The sequence below is a fragment of the Periplaneta americana genome, chromosome 4 (assembly GCF_040183065.1).
Source record: "Periplaneta americana isolate PAMFEO1 chromosome 4, P.americana_PAMFEO1_priV1, whole genome shotgun sequence".
In the NCBI taxonomy this organism is placed as follows: domain Eukaryota; kingdom Metazoa; phylum Arthropoda; class Insecta; order Blattodea; family Blattidae; genus Periplaneta; species Periplaneta americana.
This window is the reverse complement of record NC_091120.1, coordinates 927,481-947,188: the sequence shown is the minus strand read 5'-3', so window position 1 is coordinate 947,188 and position 19,708 is coordinate 927,481. Positions and strand designations below refer to the sequence as shown.

The 19,708-nt window shown below is 36.0% G+C and overlaps 1 protein-coding gene and 1 non-coding gene across 2 annotated transcripts in view; both read left to right on the top strand.

Moving 5' to 3' along the window:
• The window catches only part of sNPF-R (short neuropeptide F receptor), a 477,220-nt gene that overhangs the window by 363,454 nt on the left and 94,058 nt on the right, over positions 1–19,708 (top strand). The gene's annotated exons all lie outside the window — the stretch shown is intronic.
• On the top strand, positions 14,540–14,612 carry TRNAH-GUG (transfer RNA histidin (anticodon GUG)). The gene has a single exon. It is a non-coding gene; the product is annotated as a tRNA-His (tRNA).

Sequence of the window (19,708 nt, the reverse complement as noted above, 5' to 3'; positions counted from 1 at the left end):
ACAATATAAAATATAATATTATAATGAATTAAAATAGATTCAATAAGATGATTTACGTGACAGTAATGGCATATATCTGAAGTCTGTTTAATGGATTATGTTACTAATCAGTAGACTTCGTTGAATTGCCACACGCAGCATGCAATCAGGTTGCCGTTGTACGGTAGTATAGAGGAGGTGAGCGACCGCCCGGTCTCGTAGTATAAGCAGTTCATGTTAAGAGTTGTGACCGGTCCAAATAGATAGAGCAGCTACAGATAATGTATATCTATGTAAGCACTTGTTTTTGCATTACTATGGTTGGAATAGTCAAAGCTTAATATTTGTTCAGTGCAGACAAGAATTCAATCAAACATGCTACAATGAGAGTGTTACTGTTCCAAATAATTTACCCTGGAATACCCTTACCCCCGCAGCCAGTCTTGACCCGTTGGGGAGCGTGGTTGGATGCTGTTAATTATTATGCAGAACATTACGGCAAAATAATGGAGGTTATTGATGCATTGGATAGCACAGACAGTTCCGCTGTTGCAGCTGTAAAATCATTGCCTTCTGAACAGTTATTGGAAGATATTCTGTTCATTGATTCTAATTTTAAAATCGTGTCCAAAAGAATCAGCCTGTTAGAATCGTCTAAACTACAACTCTCAGAAGCCCTTAATATAGTGGATAAAGTATCACAAACCGTTATCCAAAATAACAATTCACTAATTTCAGAAAAAGTGGAATGTAAGTTGAGAAATATTATTGCTAAAAATTCTGTCTATTAACAACTTCGTATTATAAATGATGTATCATCAGGTCACGACAAAACACCTGAAGTTGGTGTACTAAAAAGTAGTGACTTTCCGTTCTTGAAATATGTACGTATTACATCGTGTGATGTCGAACGTACATTTTCCCAAAATAAAAACTGTTCCATCGGGGGAGGTTACTTTGCAGTCGTTCAAAATGTACGTAACTCTTCACTGCAATGCACATATTGAAGGATGATGTGAGTATATTACATTACATTTTAAGAGTTAATATATCTCACTATAAAATAATTGTGTATTTACGTGTTTAGACATTTCCTACTTCAATGATCATTCATTATATTTCTTGAATGCAGGATACAGGTTTTATTGTAACCGCAGTATACTGCTCAGTGTTTACATCAGAGGCATACTCCATCCTTTACACGCCCTCTTCCCATACAGTCTATACTGCGTGCGCAGTAAACTTTGCGATTCTGGTGGCAATTCCACGAAGTCTACTAATCAGTGTGTATGCAGTGGAGGGGAAAAGGATTTGGCCACCCTACCCCATTATCTCCTGGCTTATTTGCCTCATAAGTGGTGTACTTCTACAATTTCGAAGTTTTTTGGCATTAGCTCTGCTAAAAACATATGGCAACCAACATATCAAGGAAAAAGTGCAAGTACGAATATCAAGGATGTACACGCTAACCGTTACTGCACGGCGGTGGACGAGTACAGTTTTAATTTTCCTGGAAAATAACATTAGAAACGTCACGTCAAGGGAAGCTGTCACAAAACAAATATTGTTCTCAGAATGAAACCATAATTAAATTTCTTTCAACTTCTGTGAATGCCACCACTTTGAATGCGAAAGCTCTCTGTTTCGAACCAGCCTCTTTTGATCTTATTCAGAAAAAAGCCTCTGTGATTCTCTTCTACAGTCTTTTTTTCTCCTAAACATCAAACGGGATTTAATACTTAATATGTAGAAGTACCGTACGTTAAGAGTGTAGTAATGAAACATCCAGTCTGTAGTCAATTAACAGCTAGTTTTAATAATCTACGAGATTAAAATTAAGAGAGAGGATTTGTGGTTTCTTTATCCTTTCATTAGTATGCAATTCTTAATGCTGTCTTCCTGAAATGGCTTTCATATGGATTAAAATGGACAAACCCAGTAAAATTCTATAGAAAAGCGAAGGCAAACGAGTAGAGGACTTAGCAGACTATTACAAAGCATGTTTTTAATCAAAATAGCTAGTATTAATGGTATTGCACGTTTACAAGAAGATATCGATAATACAAGTACATTATCTTGCTGTAACAATCACTTTTTACTTAAATACAAATAAAAGTAAAGCGATAACATATTCCCAAAAAGAAATACATTTCCACATCGTACTCTATTAATAGCAAAACATTGGAATGTATTTAAAGAATAATAGGTGTTAGATATAGAACTTAACAACAATCTAACTTTTAAACCTCTAAACCAGGTGGCCCGGGTTTGAATCACGGTTGGAGCAAGTTATCTGGTTGAGGTTTTCTCCGGGGGTTTTCCCTCAACTCAACATGAGCAAATGCTGGGTAACTATCGGTGCTGGACCCCGGACTCATTATCACCTTCATTTCATTCAGACGCTAAATAATCTGAGATGTTGATACGGCGTCGTAAATAACCCAGTAAAAGAAAATAAAAAAAAAGTGTCACATCGTAGACGGAATTTCTTGTTGGAACTTGAAGACCAAATGGTGCGACCATGTGTTGTAGAAAGAGTTTCGAATTGCAGCCTCAAGAAGCAATTCGTGTAGCAAGGGACGCTATCGGGGTGAAATCAAACACCTCTACAGTAATCACGCCACCCCATCAAGGGGGAAGAAAAAGAGGTCGTCGTCACGTGTCCCATAATAACAGACAAGAAGACAGGATTTAGGTGTGGAAAATGTCAACTGTGGGCGTGCAGAAGTCATTGAATTGTAATCCACTGCGCTAAGTGCAATGAACACTACTGATATGGAATGTCGAAGTTGGTAAAACTGAAAAATGTTCCATTGCTCATAACGGGCCCAAAAATGATAATCTATACTAATAATAAATCTGTAGCCAAAATTTTTCTGGTAATTTTCTATTTTCCAAAAATAATTGATGTTAACATGTATAATTAACCATTCTGAAACCAAAAATCGCCTTTTTTAAATTTTTGTTTCTCTGTCTGTCTGTCTGTCTGTTTGTTACTTTTTCACGCGATAATGGCTGAAACGATTTATATGAAAATTGAAATAGGCTATAAATTAAGTTCGTTGTAACTTATATTTTAGGCTATATGGCATTCAAAATACTTTATTTAAAAGGGAGGTTATAAGGGAGCTTGAATTAAATAAATCGAAATATCTCCCTTACTATTAATTTTTGTGAAAAAATGTTGCATAACAAAAGTTTCTTTAAAAATGATTTCCGATACGTTTCATTCCAAGCAAAATTTTGATGGGACTAAATTGCACCAAAAACGGATGTTCTCTGAACCAAATGATCATATTTTAATTATTTGCATGTAATAACAATTAAGAAATATGTTAAAAGAATTATCATTGCACTAAATGAGTGATCTCTGGACCAAAATGATCGCATTTTAATTATTTAAATACAATTTAAATTAAGTAACATATTAAACGATTTATCCTTCTATCAAACACGAATGTTCCTTGGACCAGATGTCCTATTTTAATTAGGGGAGAGTCGGGTAGTATCGGACTTCGGGTAATGTCGGACAGTGAGTTTCTTTCATCTACCACACGATGATAGTACCTGATTGACATGGTTACGTCTCTGTGATGTCGCATAGAGAAATGTAACCATGTCATTCAGTTACTACCATATGGTGGTAGATGAAAGAAACGCACTGTCCGATATTACCCGATGTCCGATACTACCCGACTCTCCCCTATGTAATTAATTACTTTATATTTATTTCTAACGGGTGCAGCGGAGCGCACGGGTACGGCTAGTGTTTATTATAAATAAGCCATGTAATATAAAACTGTACATTTGACTCTCATAACAAATAAATAAGCATGAGATCCGAAATGGACTCTATGGAGTAAAAATTGTGAACAATTTTGTTCAATAATGCGAAGGTTTTAAATAGTAAAACTTAAAAAACTAGCATCTTTCTTATACAATTGACGAATTCTTAAATTTTGATTCCTGTAATATGAATATGTAATTTATTTTTAAACAATGTATTATGTGCTGCCTTCTTGGCAAAGTCTGAAATTGTAAAGCAGGATGGCAACTTAACACAAAAACAAGTACTACTAGTCTTGCGTCATGATTTGACAAGATTAATTACCCTCTTGCTCCCTTACGAAACTCTCCGCAGCGGCTTCGCCCCAACCAACAAATTCTCTCTTAATGACTTTGCGTAGAGCAATTTTTCTCAAATGTTCCACGGCTATTACGGGAACAAGACGATGCAGATCGGACTAATGGGGTCAGATGTAGATGGGAAGCAAAATAAACGGCAATTTGGTGAAGTGACTTATTTCCATTAATACTGAAGAATTACACTGGGGTTACAGCTTCATTGAGTTGTCGCCATTGCAGGACTCTTAGCACCATAATGCAAACAATAAAATATATTATGTGGTTTGTACCACCCGAAAGTTACCGAATTTACTCCAAACTCCATCGGCACACTTCATAATGATTTACAATTCACACTAAATGAAAATGATGCAAGTACAGACTGTTTGTTGGTCATTGCCCTCAAATGTTTCGTTCCTCAAGCGGGTTAAAAATTAAACAAGAAATTCAACATTCATTTATTTATTTGTTTATTCATTTGTTTATTCATTTGTTTATCCATCTATCCATCCATCTATCCATCCATCCATCCATCCATCTATCTATCTTATTTATCTTATTTACTTATTTATTTATTTATTTATTTATTTATTTATTTATTTATTTATTTATTTATTTATTTATTCTGGTGTAGTTAAGGCCATTAGGCCTTCTCTTCCACAACACCAGGAATACAAATACAATAATAAAAATAAACAGAAAAAAATACACTATATACAAAGTAAAGCTACACAAGAAATAAAGAGAGAGAGAAAAAAACACTATAAACAAAGTAAAGCCACACAAAAATATACACAGGTTGCAGTCACACAAACTTTAAATGAGTGATTAAGTATCATAATTAATTATATCCTATCTAATTAACTAACATAAACAAGAAACTTGGAATTTTAATCTAGATTAAAAAAGAAAAAGAAAACACAAATTAACATTTCTAGCAATACCTAAAAACATTAACCAAGACAAAATTTTCCAATTTAATTTTAATTGTGATAAAGTCCGGCAGTCCCTGACGTCATTAGGTAACGAATTCCAGAGGCGAGGTATTTCTACAGTATAGGAAGATGAGTATAAAGACGATCTATGATGAGGGATAGAAAGAAGTGCTTGATGTCGGTTTCGAAGAGTTGTAAGGAATTGAAAGCGCGATAACAGATAATTCGGAGTAGAAGTATGCATGATTCTAAACAGAAGAGACAGTGAATGTATTGTTCTTCGGTCCTTCAGACGCACCCATGAAAGTAACTGGAGGGAAGGCGTTATATGGTCAAATTTAAGAGTATTGCAGATGAATCGTATGCACACATTATGAACACGTTGTAGTCTCTCAGCTAAGAGTGAACTTACATTAGTTAGCAAGGAATCGCAATAATCAAAATGGGGCATTACAAGCGTCTGAATAAGATTCTTTTTTAGACTAAGTGGTAGAAATTCTTTCATATGGAACACGGAGTGAAGTTGAGAAAATTTTTTTTGCAAATGTGAGTTACTTGAGTATTCCAATTTAGATCGCTATCCATAAAAAAGCCAAGGTTTTTAACTGTTTCACTGTATTCAAGAGTGATTAAGTACTCTTAAAGAATAATCAGTATATTGTTGCATACTATAGTAATTTTTTAATTGATTTTCGTTTTGTGCAAGTTAGGAAAGTATACTTCTAAGTTTAGATTAAGCAAAGTAAGTGAGAAACACAGCTAGGAAGTTGGTACCAAAACTCTTCAAGTTGTGTGAGTTTGGACTATATCTCTATGGAATGAAAAATAGTCTAGTAGCACAGCTCTCAATGTCAGTGATCCAGAACGACAAACAAGTACAGCCGGGAGGTATCCAAACTTGTGCTTCAGTCGTTCGCAGCCTTAGAACAAGAAAACAATAAACCTAATAATAAAAAAATAATAATTTGTAATTATAAACTTCGTAACTCCCAATCTAAAATAATTTACACATACATGTAAAAGTACAAAGTATGTAAGTATGATTCTAGCCTAATTGCATTATAACAAATAACAATGAAGATTTTAATTTTATCAGAAGAAATATTCCTTTTATGTTCAGAAAAAAATAAAAACAATATTTGTACTCTGAAAATATTCGTTCTACGTCAGAAGACGTTAATGGAGCAAATCTGAAGTATTTATTTAATTTATTTTTTTAAATTTAAATATACGGAATAAAGAATATAATTACAAACAAACAAGAGAAATAGAAATAAAATAATACAAACAATATAAAACAGGAGATACAGTAGTATTAACAAAATTTGAGGCCGAATGAGCAGCGCTCGTGTTCGGTCGCAGTTCAGATATAATATTAATAGGCCTATAAGAGAATATAAAATAAAATAAAATAAAAAAGGAAATAAAATTAAAATTACAGTTACAGAAATTATATAATACAATATTAATATAAGAGAAATATAGAAAATAAAAAAATAATAATAATAAAAATAAATAAGTAAAATAAAATAGGAACTAAAATTTAAATTACAGCGGCAATGGAATTATATAATATAATATTAACACTAGAGAAGAATAATATCGCACGTGAAAAGTAGGAATATATATATATATATATATATATATAATTTCAAAATTACAGAATACAAATATAATATAGGTTGATTAATTCATACACATAGGCTATAAATGTATTTAATCAAATTGACGATATGAACACGTTTCTAATTTTGTTGTTATATGTTAGTGGGTTACATGTTAGAAGTTCTGGGTGTAATTTAATATGATACAGTATTTCTTACTACCATCAGGTGAACAAGTACTTTGTGAATGTAATAGTGTATCTCGTATGTGGCCCATAATATTAAACCCATATAATGTTTTCAAGAACATTTTTTCATTTTCATAGTAATGACAGCTAGGATGTTCGTGACGTAATTCCGATGTTGAACTTCGATTGTAACTCAACCGAATGCATAGCAGTACCAGACGTCAACATTTAACGAAGAGTAATCCGGGAAGAAATAAACGTGTCACACACTGCTGTTTGCATAATTATTTAATAACATATGAGTTTACGTTTTTGGAATCATGCATAATATTAACATTACATAAATAATACAATAATAGGCCTAGCATAATAGCTCACTTTGTTCAGAACCTAAAATATTAATATGAATACCTATTGATTTGAGAAAAATTCGTTCCGGCACCGGGAATCGAACCCGGCTGGCATCTATACTCCTCGCTGTACTCAACTGAAATCTACTGTTTTAGTACGAACTTTCTGCCTATGGTGATGAAGTACGGTACTAAGGACACAAAATCATTGAAACGTAAATTTCATTAAAGTAAGGGTATTCAAAAAATAATATAACGTTCAATCCTGTTAGGCCAATATACTCACGTATGTATGCTATATAATAATTTCAGGCACAAATAAAGTTCATCCTGCAAGTCATGTCTGACGAATGAAAGCCTTCAAGCTTAACAGAGTAAACCAAACTTCCTTCTTGTAAGGGCGAAGCAGAATGAAGAGTGGCCAGGCTATGCCTAGTTTAACTTCTGCTAGTCAAGTGGCAACTTTCTGGAAGTTCGCTGCTCAATTGATTTTAACAATAGTAGAGAAAGAAGAACGTCTCTCACCTTCTTCACAGTAAATCATCTATGAGACGAACTCCTTATTCAAACTTCGAAGAGTTGAGAACAATGACTACCCCTCTCAACGCATCGCTTATTCATGCAGATCTCAGGAATGTCTTCACTTTTGAGGGAGGGCGAAGATATGTATCATTCAGATTCAAGTGAAACTACTCCGTTACTACATAATCAAACAAAATGTGAGCGTTTTCGGGATCCTTCGATTTATTACAGGGCACAACCACATGGACCAGTGCGTGGATGTGAAGCCATAATATTAGGGATGGGATGCGACCCAATGCAGAAGAAAATGTTATTCAGAGGATACAGGAAAGAGCATTGCACACATGAGGCGTATGTCTTAAGAAAGATGGCCAAGGAAGGTTCTGGAATGGTCACCAACGGGGAAGAGAAAACGTGGATGTGCTAGAACACTTTGGAGAAAAAGAATAACAAAGATGATGAGAGATCGTCTATCTATGAATAACTGATGCACTGTACCCTTATACTCCCATTCTTTTTCTCCAATATGTCTTGAATACAAAAAAATCTGATCAATAGTCGATCTATTACGCCTAAAACCACACAGATTATTCTAATAATTTCAGCTACAGACGGAGTTAATATTGTCAAAAGAATATCGGACAACATTTTGTACGACGTCAACAAAAGTGATATTCCTCGAAAGTTATTACAGCTACTCTTAAAATCCTATTACATTCAATATTATTCCGGTATATCGATATGTTTTACGTTGAGATTTTCATCATATAGCATAGTTGTTCGTACACATCTGAAGTCTGATTAGTGTAATATGTTACGGTCAGCGATGTATGCAATGGAGGGAGCAAGAAACTGGCCACCGTATCCCATTATCTCCTGGCTTAGTTGCCTCATAAGTAGTGCCTTATTGTGTCACTTGTGAGGTTCAAACCTGTTCTCGAACAATTCACTAGACAAAGAAATATCATAGTTGCAGTAAACTATTAAATTAATTTGCACCATTTAACTACCTAACTCAATTTAATTAAAATCATATTAGTTTATAAATTTCTTTTTCTCATAGACTTTATCTCTTAATTATATTTAATTAAATAGACATATCACACTCCCAGTAAAATACTGTCGTATGTCGAAAATAACATATTACATTCGTAAATAATTTCCCACACTATTTTACTACTTGGAGGTATGAATTTCTAATAATAAAACAGTAAATTAGCAAAGGTTGCTACTTATTAATTTAAATAATTTTACTGGAGTATGTTACTAGGAAATATGATATGTATACAAATCATAATTTTAGAGTCACGGCATTATCGTTGTAGTATCTTGGTGCATTGTAAATATTCATAATTTCAATATGTCTGATGTCATTATTCCTGGGATTTATATGTTATGCCTATCTTCATACAGAAATTGCTTAAAGTTTCCGTTGATTTTTAATGAAAACTCAAAGTTGAATGTAGCATTTCAAATTATCTGTACTTTGTCTCATAGTGGCACGCCGTCTACGTCCAGAAAGTGATTAATTTTTACTCGAGGTCTTTTATGATTCTGAAAACAGCTGACGTAATTTGGTCTGTCGCCCGGGGCACCAAGAATTTCACGCTGCTTTCACTTTTAATACAAAGTTTTTAAACTAACGTCGTCCATAATTTAACAGGTCAGCGTCCTTAATTGTAATCACATCTTGCGCCATCCAGTAGAAGTTCAGACTTTCAGAAGTTAAACTTAATTCAATGAAGTACCCGGCAGGAAACTTGTGGTTGCGCATTACTTTCTGTGACAAAGACGAGACTCATGTCAATGAGTGAAATTCTCTCTGCGTCTGAAACACAACTGAACAATTTTCTTAGAGCGTAAATATACAACCACGCACTTTTTAAGGTGGCCACTTCAGAATTTTGTCCGTTACTCGTAACACGAAATACTTTTTAATGCAATAACGTAAGTTCAAAGAATAGCCTATGGTTGCTATATTTCCCTGAGTACCAGTTCAAACTTAGATTTGTTGGAATAAGCATTTCAACATACAAATGGTAAATTATGTTCTATTTAACGACGCTCGCAACTGCCGAGGTTATATCAGCGTCGCCGATGTGCCGAAATTTTGTCCCATAGAACTTCTTTTACATGCCAGTAAATCTACTGACCTGAGCCTATCGCATTTAAGCACACTTAAATGTCATTGACCTGGGGCGACATCGAACCCACAACATCGGGCACAGAAGGCCAGCACTCTACTGATTACGCCACCCATATCATAGGTTTATCAATGTACAGGGACATCATTTTATTTTTAGTTGCATTTTTATTGTACCTGCATTTCTGGATGTACTTCACTCTCACCCCTTCACTAATGTCCTTGCTCCCGTCAGACACACAAACTTACGGCCGCTGTTGCATTCGAAGTCTTCAAGCAGTGAAGTAAACACTGCAGTGTATAGTGTGTTTCATAAATATGATTGCGTTTTCTATAGAAGAAAGAACCTATATTAATAATATCGTACTAAAAATTATATTGAAGAAACGATAAATTCAATTTCAGAGAATATGCTTCAAAATATTTTTAATAATATGCTTACTGAATTGAAGCCTGCATTGTAATTAACGGCAACCATTTTCAGCAACTTGTTTAAAAATTCAGATTAGCTTTTTTTGAATTGAGGTGGCTAGAAGCAAAGGAATGCTAGTGACATTTGTAATAACATGAGTTAAGTGCATCCAGTGTAAGCAAAAGTATCTAAAATTTTAGTGGCAAAGGGATCTTTTAATCGCATCACACATTAAAATTTAAATAAAAAATTTCACCGATTTTACGAAAGCTTAAATATTTAAACCCCATTTTCTCAAAAGTAACTTAAGTGCACTTACAGCCCTTTACTTATGACCCCCTCAATTTAAATGCACTTTCTATATTGTATGTTAACATCAACAACTACGAGTAATATGCTAAATAAAGCAGACATTACATAACGAACATAGCCTCCTGAAAAGTTGAGTTTTTGAAAAAAAATGTTACTACTCTACTGTATTTTGATAAATTCCGTAAAAGTGATGATCAAACTGAAAATCGTAATATCGTATTTCCCTACAACATAAATGGATACACTACTTTTCTCTCCTCCTATACCTAGTAAAATGATTTGTTTACATATTGCACTAGTAACATCAAACTCCTGTAATGGAAGGGAGCAACAGTGTTTCCGAGTATAGCCAGGTTAATGTTAAAAATGTTGGTAAAAATAAAGTGATGTCCCTGTAAAAACAAACAGGAATCATGTGGCTTAGTGACGGGGTCTATCCTGTGGGAGTTGCAGGATGTGTGGGAACAAAGAGAATATGCAACTTAGTCTACTGAACAGTAATAAAATGCCATGTCGATAATTTTATTTATATTTCAGTTAGGAAGTTCCATGCACCTGGATAAATTTTCAAAATAAATCCTTACAGAGAGAAGTTCAGACTGATCATAGTGGTCACTGTATAGAAAATAAAACTGTTCAGATTGTTGTGATTTTTTTCCTTATACCATACAATAATAATAATAATAATAATAATAATAATAATAATAATAATAATAATAATAATAATTTTATTTTTGTAACTATATTTGTAATAACTATAGATCTGGTTGAGTGGAAGAGAAGGCATGGGGGCCTTAATACTATCAGGTAAAATAAAATCAAATATTATTAAATTATTATTATTCTATTATTGTTATTATCGTTAAGTTATTATTATTATTATTATTATTATTATTATTATTATTATTATTTCTAACCGCCAGATATGTTGTCTCATTCTCAACTTAATAATAATGTATAGTCTATATGCGCTATTCCATCTCAAATCGACCGAAATATAGAGAAAATTGACCTTGAAATTTTGAAATACAATGAAACTTTTTCTGTCCGTTGACAACTGTGATACAGTACAATTCTTTGTGCAAAGTTTGAGGCATCAGAACTTCATAGTGTTTAAATTAAAAATATTTAAATTTATCGTATTTTCATAAAATTAGCAACCTTAAACTGTTGTGGCTCCAAAACCCTTTCACCCAATGATCATAATCATGGTTTATTTTGATGCTGAGAAATTAAAGTTTATATTGACATGTAAACAGCTTTTCTTACTTTTTATGGAAATGGAGAAATTTAGATTTTTCTTCATTAAGACGCCTTTGACCACGAAAAAATATTTTTAAAATGTATGGTTAGATTCCGCATTGAAAGTACAAATAAACACATTTTTTACTGGTGCACCGTTGATAAAGTATTGAAAATATCAAATAAAGAAAATACATAGTACGCGCGTGAAGTAACCAGCTGACTGTGGGGCGGGAGTTAGCCGAGACAAACAAGGCCAGGAGATAAACACGTGATGTTTCGTCTAGTAGCGCATAACTGGGCTAGCTTTATCACAAGTTTTCATAAACACAGGAGTAAAATGACGCCCAACGATCGCTTATTTTCAGCTCTCGGCCAGTGCGTGCAGTACTGCGCCGTTCAAGTCCAGGCGTGTGAAAATAATTTATTTAATACTCTCGAAACTTATTACCCGAAACACTAACCAAACAATGCCGAATCCCTCTTAATAATGCAAGGTTTTTTCTCAATATTTTTTACATTTTTACAAATGGGCAAAAATCCTAAAAGTAAGTAAAATCAGATTATCTGTCTCTCTGTATATAATAAAAATAAGGATTACTTCTTAACATAACCTACCAAATGTCAGCTTCAAAATAAGCTACCGTTCAATGTTCTGCAGTAAATGGTTCCAGAGTTCTGAGCGCTGAAAGAGGCTTGTTTTTCTAAAATACGCTAAATTTGTCGCTCAATAGTACGAAAACCGTTTGACTTTCGATAGTATATTTTTGAAAATGCACTGTCCTCAGCACCTTGTATAAATAGGGAAAAAATTAGAGTATTAAAAAAATGCGAGTTTTTTTACTGATCGATTTCATATGGAATAGCCCATATGCCTAATTGATTTCACGAACAGATATTGTTCAATCCAGGATTTGGTATTAATATTTCGGGTACATAATTAGGTCTACATAACCGAAATAAGGGTGTGACATCCTGTGTTAGAAATTTTAACCAAAATGTGACCTGATGATACCAAAAAGGGCGAAAATATTTGTTCTTTATTTGAATCACAGTATGTTAATAGAACTATAGTACTTTTTCATACTTTATTCAGATTAGATTGTGAATTTCCTTCAGAATCATTGATTACTTGAAAGGCCAACCTAGAGCAACTAGTGACGTTGGCTGCCTCTATGGACTGATGCTGGCAAGCCTACCGGGCTCGGTTCGCAGGGAATTTTCCTGCATGTCTGGTCTGGAACTTTGTATGGATGCGAGTGTACCGTGTTATTACTGAACACAACACACCTAACGGGACTGTCGCTGGGAAGCAACTTCAACGCCACATTGTTGATAAAGTAAGCACCAGGAGTTGCTAGAGAGTTAAACAAGCTGTCTTATATTATAGACTAGCCGTACCCGTGCGCTCCGCTGCACCCGTTAGAAATAAATATAAAGTAATTACATAATTAAAATAGGACGTTTGACCCAGGGAACATTCGTGTTTGATAGAAGGATAAATCGTTTAATATGTTACTTAATTTAAATTGCATCCAAATAATTAAAATGCGATCATTTTGGTCCATAGACACTCATTTGGTGCAATGACAATTCCTTTAACGTGTTTCTTAATTTTTATTACATGCAGCCATAGTTTAATGAAGATTGGCAAATCGGTTAATTTAGCTTCCGATATTACTTCATAGAAACACAGAAACATTCTTTGTAGGCTATCTTTCATAGCTTTCGATTGTTGCTGTCCAAGGCCCCTTACAGACGAAGTCATTTGTTTTTTAATTCATTACACGGCCTTAGATGGCAGTTATTTTAATTTTAAAACTCATTTATCTCATTAAATATCGCTCCTATCAAAATTTTTCAAGGAGTAAAACTTATCGCAAATTATTTTTCAACATGTAACATTTTTCACAAAATCAATAATAAGCGAGATATTTTGATTTGTTTAATTCAGGTCCCCTTATAACCCCCCTTTTAAATAATGTTTTTTGAATGCCATATAGCCTAAAATCTAAGTTACAACGAACTTAATTTATATTCCAATTTTCATCGAAATCCGTTCAGCCATTATCGCGTGAAAAGGTAACAAACATACAGACAGACAGACATACAAACAAAAATTTCAAAAAAGCGATTTTCGGTTTCAGGGTGTTTAATTATATATGTTAGGACCAATTATTTTTGGAAAATCGAAAATTACCAGAAAAATTTCGGCTACAGATTTATTATTAGTATAGATTTATTAATTTGTCCTACAGAATAATATCTGTAATATTGACAATTAATATTTAAGGAGAAAAATTCGCTCCGGCGCCGGGGATCGAACCCGGGTCCTTGGTTCTACGTATCAAGCGCTCTGACCACTGAGCTACGCCGAATCCAATCCACAGCACCGGATCGAATCCTTCTCCTTCAATGTTTCCCTTTGTGGCCTGACTCCAAGTTAGGCATATATGTTGACGTATTAATTGTCAATATTACAGATATTATTCTGTAAGACAAATTAATAAATCTATAATATGCTCATAGCTGCAGTGCATGAATTTGTACAGATTACTGTGCACTTAACTGCGGAATCCCGGCCAAACAAGTCACTCAGCTGAGTGCGCTCCTAGTATAATGGCAGTTGACATTGGACATATACGTCAACATGTATGCCTAACTTGGAGTCAGGCCACAAAGGGAAACATTGAAGGAGGAAGGTTCGGTCCGGTGCTGTGGGTTGAATTCGGCGTAGCTCAGTGGTCAGAGCGCTTGGTACGTGGAACCAAGGACCCGGGTTCGATCCCCGGCGCCGGAGCGAATTTTTCTCCTTAAATATTAATTAGGCTGTCTTATTTCAATTCGTGTTTCATGATCGCTCGGCCCCACTTGCCAAATGATCTTATTTATAGCCTGAGCGTTCCTAGTTACAAATTCATTCAGCAGCTTGCGCCCCTCTGGATCTGAACTTGTAGGCATTTACAACCTTGAATAGCAATTTTCTTTCTAACGCCAATACATAGCTTTGAAAACAGACACAGCATGTCAATCACCGGCATTCCATTTAAACACATGTGCTGCTAACTGTGTTACAGAAATAGTTCAATCCTGGACCAGTACTTGCGGCGTCGTCATTCAACGTATTTTTGTGTTTGAAACGACTCTTTTTATCTCTGATGAAAGTAGTATTTGCATCCCTAATAAACCTGTTGAATCACTCAACTTCGGGGCACTCCACGCCACCGCGGTGGAGTGGGCCACTCCGTAATTGTGTACATGTGCAGCGAAGTTAGATTGCTTTCTGAATGAGGCAACTTTTTCAGGTGCCGCTACGTAGCAGCGTTTTATTCGTGAAATCAAGTCAATGTGTTCGGCGTGAAAATAAACTTTAACACATTTTATCACAACTTTTGACTCAGTACGAGCCGACTCATTTCTTAATTCATCGCGCACTCTTTCGTAGATATGTGAAGCTGTATTCAACGGAAAATTTAAACTCCATCTTCATTCCACATTTATTTTATCTATCACCGCTCCTGTATAAAATCGTCCTCATTTAACAATACGAGTCCACACCTATGGAGTAACGGTCAGCACGTCTGGCCGCGAAACCAGGTGGCCTGGGTTCGAATCCCGGTCGGGGCAAGTTACCTGGTTGAGGTTTTTTCCGGGGTTTTCCCTCAACCCAATACGAGGAAATGCTGGGTAACTTTCGGTGCTGGACCCCGGACTCATTTCACCGGCATTATCATCTTCATTTCATTCAGACGCTAAATAACCTAGATGTTGATACAGCGTCGTAAAATAACCCAATAAAATAAAAATTTACCAATACGAGTTAACGCAGTCTTACATTTTAGAAACAGTCCGTCGAGTTAGCTCTGTGGTAGTGTGTCTGCCTCCAGACTAGCCGGCCCGGGTTCGATTCCCGGCGAGGTCGGGGGTTTTCATGTAAAATGTCTGGGCTAAATCCCAAATCTCTCCGCAGTGGATATGAAGGGAAGGCTGTTGATACTGATTCGTTCCTCAGATGGGGACGTTAAGCGCCCCCTTTGGGTGTATGAGATAGGAGTAGGCTTCGTGCCGGCACCAGGTTTCCCCTTCTCCCTTCCTCACCTTCATCACCATCATTCTCACCCATTCCCTACACTACACTTAACGAACACTTAACAAACACTCACCCTAGTACACGACGTAACTCTTCACAGATACTCATCGTGCATAACGTGGCCTGCCGAAGTGGTGTGCAACTTGAAAATGGTACAGTCACTGTAGAAAATGGGTCACAGTCCTGCCATCTATCCGCAATATGCGGAACCCGAATCACGCAAAGTTTAGTGAGTAGGCATTGGAAACACGTACACGCATTTTAGAAACGCAAGCAATCTTTTATTGATGATGACGATACGAGTAAACTATGGGCGAAGAATAATTAATTGTTAAGGAAGACAACTGTATACGGTGTGTTTTTCTGGTATAAGAACATAGGGATTTAAAATTGTTATAAGATATTTATATATAAGAACAATGCAGAGTCCACACCTGTGGAGTAACGGTCAGCGCGTCTGGCTGCGAAACCAGGTGGCCCGGGTTCGAATCCCGGTTGGGGCAAGTTACCTGGTTGAGGTTTTTTCCGGGGTTTTCCCTCAACCCAATACGAGCAAATGCTGGGTAACTTTCGGTGCTGGACCCCGGACTCATTTCACCGGCATTATCATCACCCTCATATCATTCAGACGCTAAATAACCTAGATGTTGATACAGCATCGTAAAATAACCCAATAAAATAAATAAAAAACAATGCAGAAGCCATGAGTAGAAATTAGCAGGCTTTCACAATTTGTAAGATCAATTAATATTTGAGGAGAAAAATTCGCTCCGGCGCCGGGGATCGAACCCGGGTCCTTGGTTCTACGTACCAAGCGCTCTGACCACTGAGCTACGCCGAATTCAATCCACAGCACCTCACCGAACCCTCCTCCTTCACTGTTTCCCTTTGTGGCCTGACTCCAATTTAGGCATATATGTCCAATGTCAACTGCCATTATATTAGGAGCGAATTTTTCTCCTCAAATATTAATTGTAAATATTACAGATATTGAGAGAGGAAAATAGGTTAAGGGTGTTTGAGAAATGGGTGCTTAGGAAAATATTTGGGGCTAAAAGGGATGAAGTTACAGGAGAATGGAGAAAGTTACACAACACAGAACTGCACGCATTGTATTCTTCACCTGACATAATTAGGAACATTAAATCCAGACGTTTGAGATGGGCAGGGCATGTAGCACGTATGGGCGAATCCAGAAATGCATATAGAGTGTTAGTTGGGAGGCCGGAGGGAAAAATACCTTTGGGGAGGCCGAGACGTAGATGGGAGGATAATATTAAAATGGATTTGAGGGAGATGGGATATGATGATAGAGACTGGATTAATCTTGCACAGAATAGGGACCGATGGCGGGCTTATGTGAGGGCGGCAATGAACCTCCGGGTTCCTTAAAAGTCAAAAGTAAGTAAGTAAGTAGTAATAATAGTAATAATAATAATAATAATAATAATAATAATAATAATAATAATAAGAACAATAACAACAACAACATAGTAACCCTACTAGTCAGCTATATTTCTCTGCTCTGTATTCGGAAGAGATATCGTAAGCATCGGATTAGAAGCATAGCCGTGTGCACTGTTCTCAGCACATATCGGCTCCAGTCTGACTTCTCGATCCTTCAGTCATTCATTTTCCTTGACTCGCTCTGCCGCGCCGAGTGGATTTCATTCCGTAATGATATAGAACAATTACCTAATGACTCGGACTGTGCAGAAACGAAAGAGAAGGGAAAATTACGTCACGTTAAATATACAGAGAAGAATAAAATGTGAGGCTCCAGCAATGCAGGACTTTAATATCGTTTACTGGAGTTCGTTTCAAGTCAAATGACAAACGGCGTAGAAGTTAATGTGCGATGTGGTGATATTTTATGTCAAAATATAATTTTAGATTAAAAAAGGGTCTTCTGAAGACAGCACAGGCGTTCTTACCCGTAATTTAGTTTTACATAAAATAAGGATTTTTTATATTGTGAACAGTGTTCCAATTTATAGTTCATTTCGTTGAGCCATTATTCAAAATACAGGGACGTCATTTTACTTTTACTTAAATTTTTATTGTACCTGAGTTTTTGAATGTACTTCACTCCTACCCCCTCTACTAGCAAACTTCCAACCGTTCTCTACACAGAACCAAGTGTATACAGTCAAAGTCGCTTTACGTTCATAGTAAACAGAAACAGTACTAAGTTAATGAGTATAGTACGTTCCAGAAATATGTTCGCTTTCAATATTGAATCGTATTCTCCCACAGGTACTGTCGTCCATTTGCCTACGTCGCATCCCGGTTTCCCCCACCTGCTTCTGCCCACCCTCAGTAAAGGCTAGCGGCTGGGCTGTCTTAGCTCTTTTCTGAAAACATTAATTTCTGTTAGGAACTGGACGTCTACGTAATAATATACAACTGTTAATTAATTGTCACGTGATTTCCCTCCTTTCTACAATCCTGCTACACAAAACACTTGGACGGACAGTAGATAGCATATCTGAGTAATTTTATCTTTTCGGATCGGACAGAAGTGAAGATTGAATTTACAGTACGTAAGGTACTCTTTTATAGAGTAAGTACAGAAATATTTCAATATGAATTACTAGTACGAAGTCCACACCTGTGGAGTAACGGTTAGCGCGTCTGGCCGCAAAACCAGGTGGCCCGGGTTCGATTCCCGATCGGGGAAAGTTGCCTGGTTGAGGTTTTTTCCGGGGTTTTTCCTCAACCCAATACGAGCAAATGCTGGGTAACTTTCGGTGCTGGACTCCGGGCTCATTTCACCGGCATTATCACCTTCATGTCATTCGGACACTAAATAACCTAAGATGTTGATAAAACGTCGTAAAATAACCAATTTAAAAAGAAACTAGTACGAAGGACGAAACTGGTAATTGGAATTAGATGCAATAGTCTATAGTGCGATAATATGCAAAAAGGAACTGAAACCTGTATCGAAATGAACGGCCACCATTTTCAAAAATGTGTTTAAATATCCATATTATGATTATTTTTCAATTTAACTTCATTCTCTATATTGTACGCTAATGTGCTGTAGACAGTATAATATACACTGCATAATGAATACGTCCGCATGGACAGCTCAGTTCGTGAGTAAAAACACTTTTCTTCCCTCCTGTACCTAGTAGAGTGATTTGTTTGTATTTTACGCTAGTATCATCGAGCTCCAGTCGTGGAAGGGGGTAGCAATCGGTGTTTCGGTTGTCAACCTTAATCCAAAGGTATAGCCAGGTTAATATTAGAAATGTTAGTAAAAATAAAATGATGTCCCTGTACATGCTATACAAAGAAATCACTTTCTATTCACAAAACTGAAATGGTGAATTTTGGTTGTGGATTACGCACAAAGAAATTTTATCATCCGCCAATCACCTTTAAGGCCATCCGGTCTCTTACGGATTCAATCCGCCTTTCAGTAGGATGTCCAATTGATCTCGTCTCTCGGGGTATGTCTTTGTATGATGGGCAGCTTTTGGGATTCTTTCGCTGTTCATTCTATTCACATGGTTCATCTAAGTCTGCCTTTGTTGTTCTAGATTTACCAAAATGGGTTCAATCTGTAATCCTTTCAATATGTCTTCGTTTCTTCTGTGATCCCATTTTGTGTATCCAGTCGTTCGTCCCATATCCACATAATAAATACACATGCAAGAAGGCATTCTCAATTCTCCACCCTCTTCGATTATTGCGATGTTTTATTCAGTGATATCAGGATTTGATTCCTCCCAGAAACTACAGCGTGTTCGTAAAGTGTGCGTCCGCCTCATTTGTAATGTTCGATACTACGATCATCT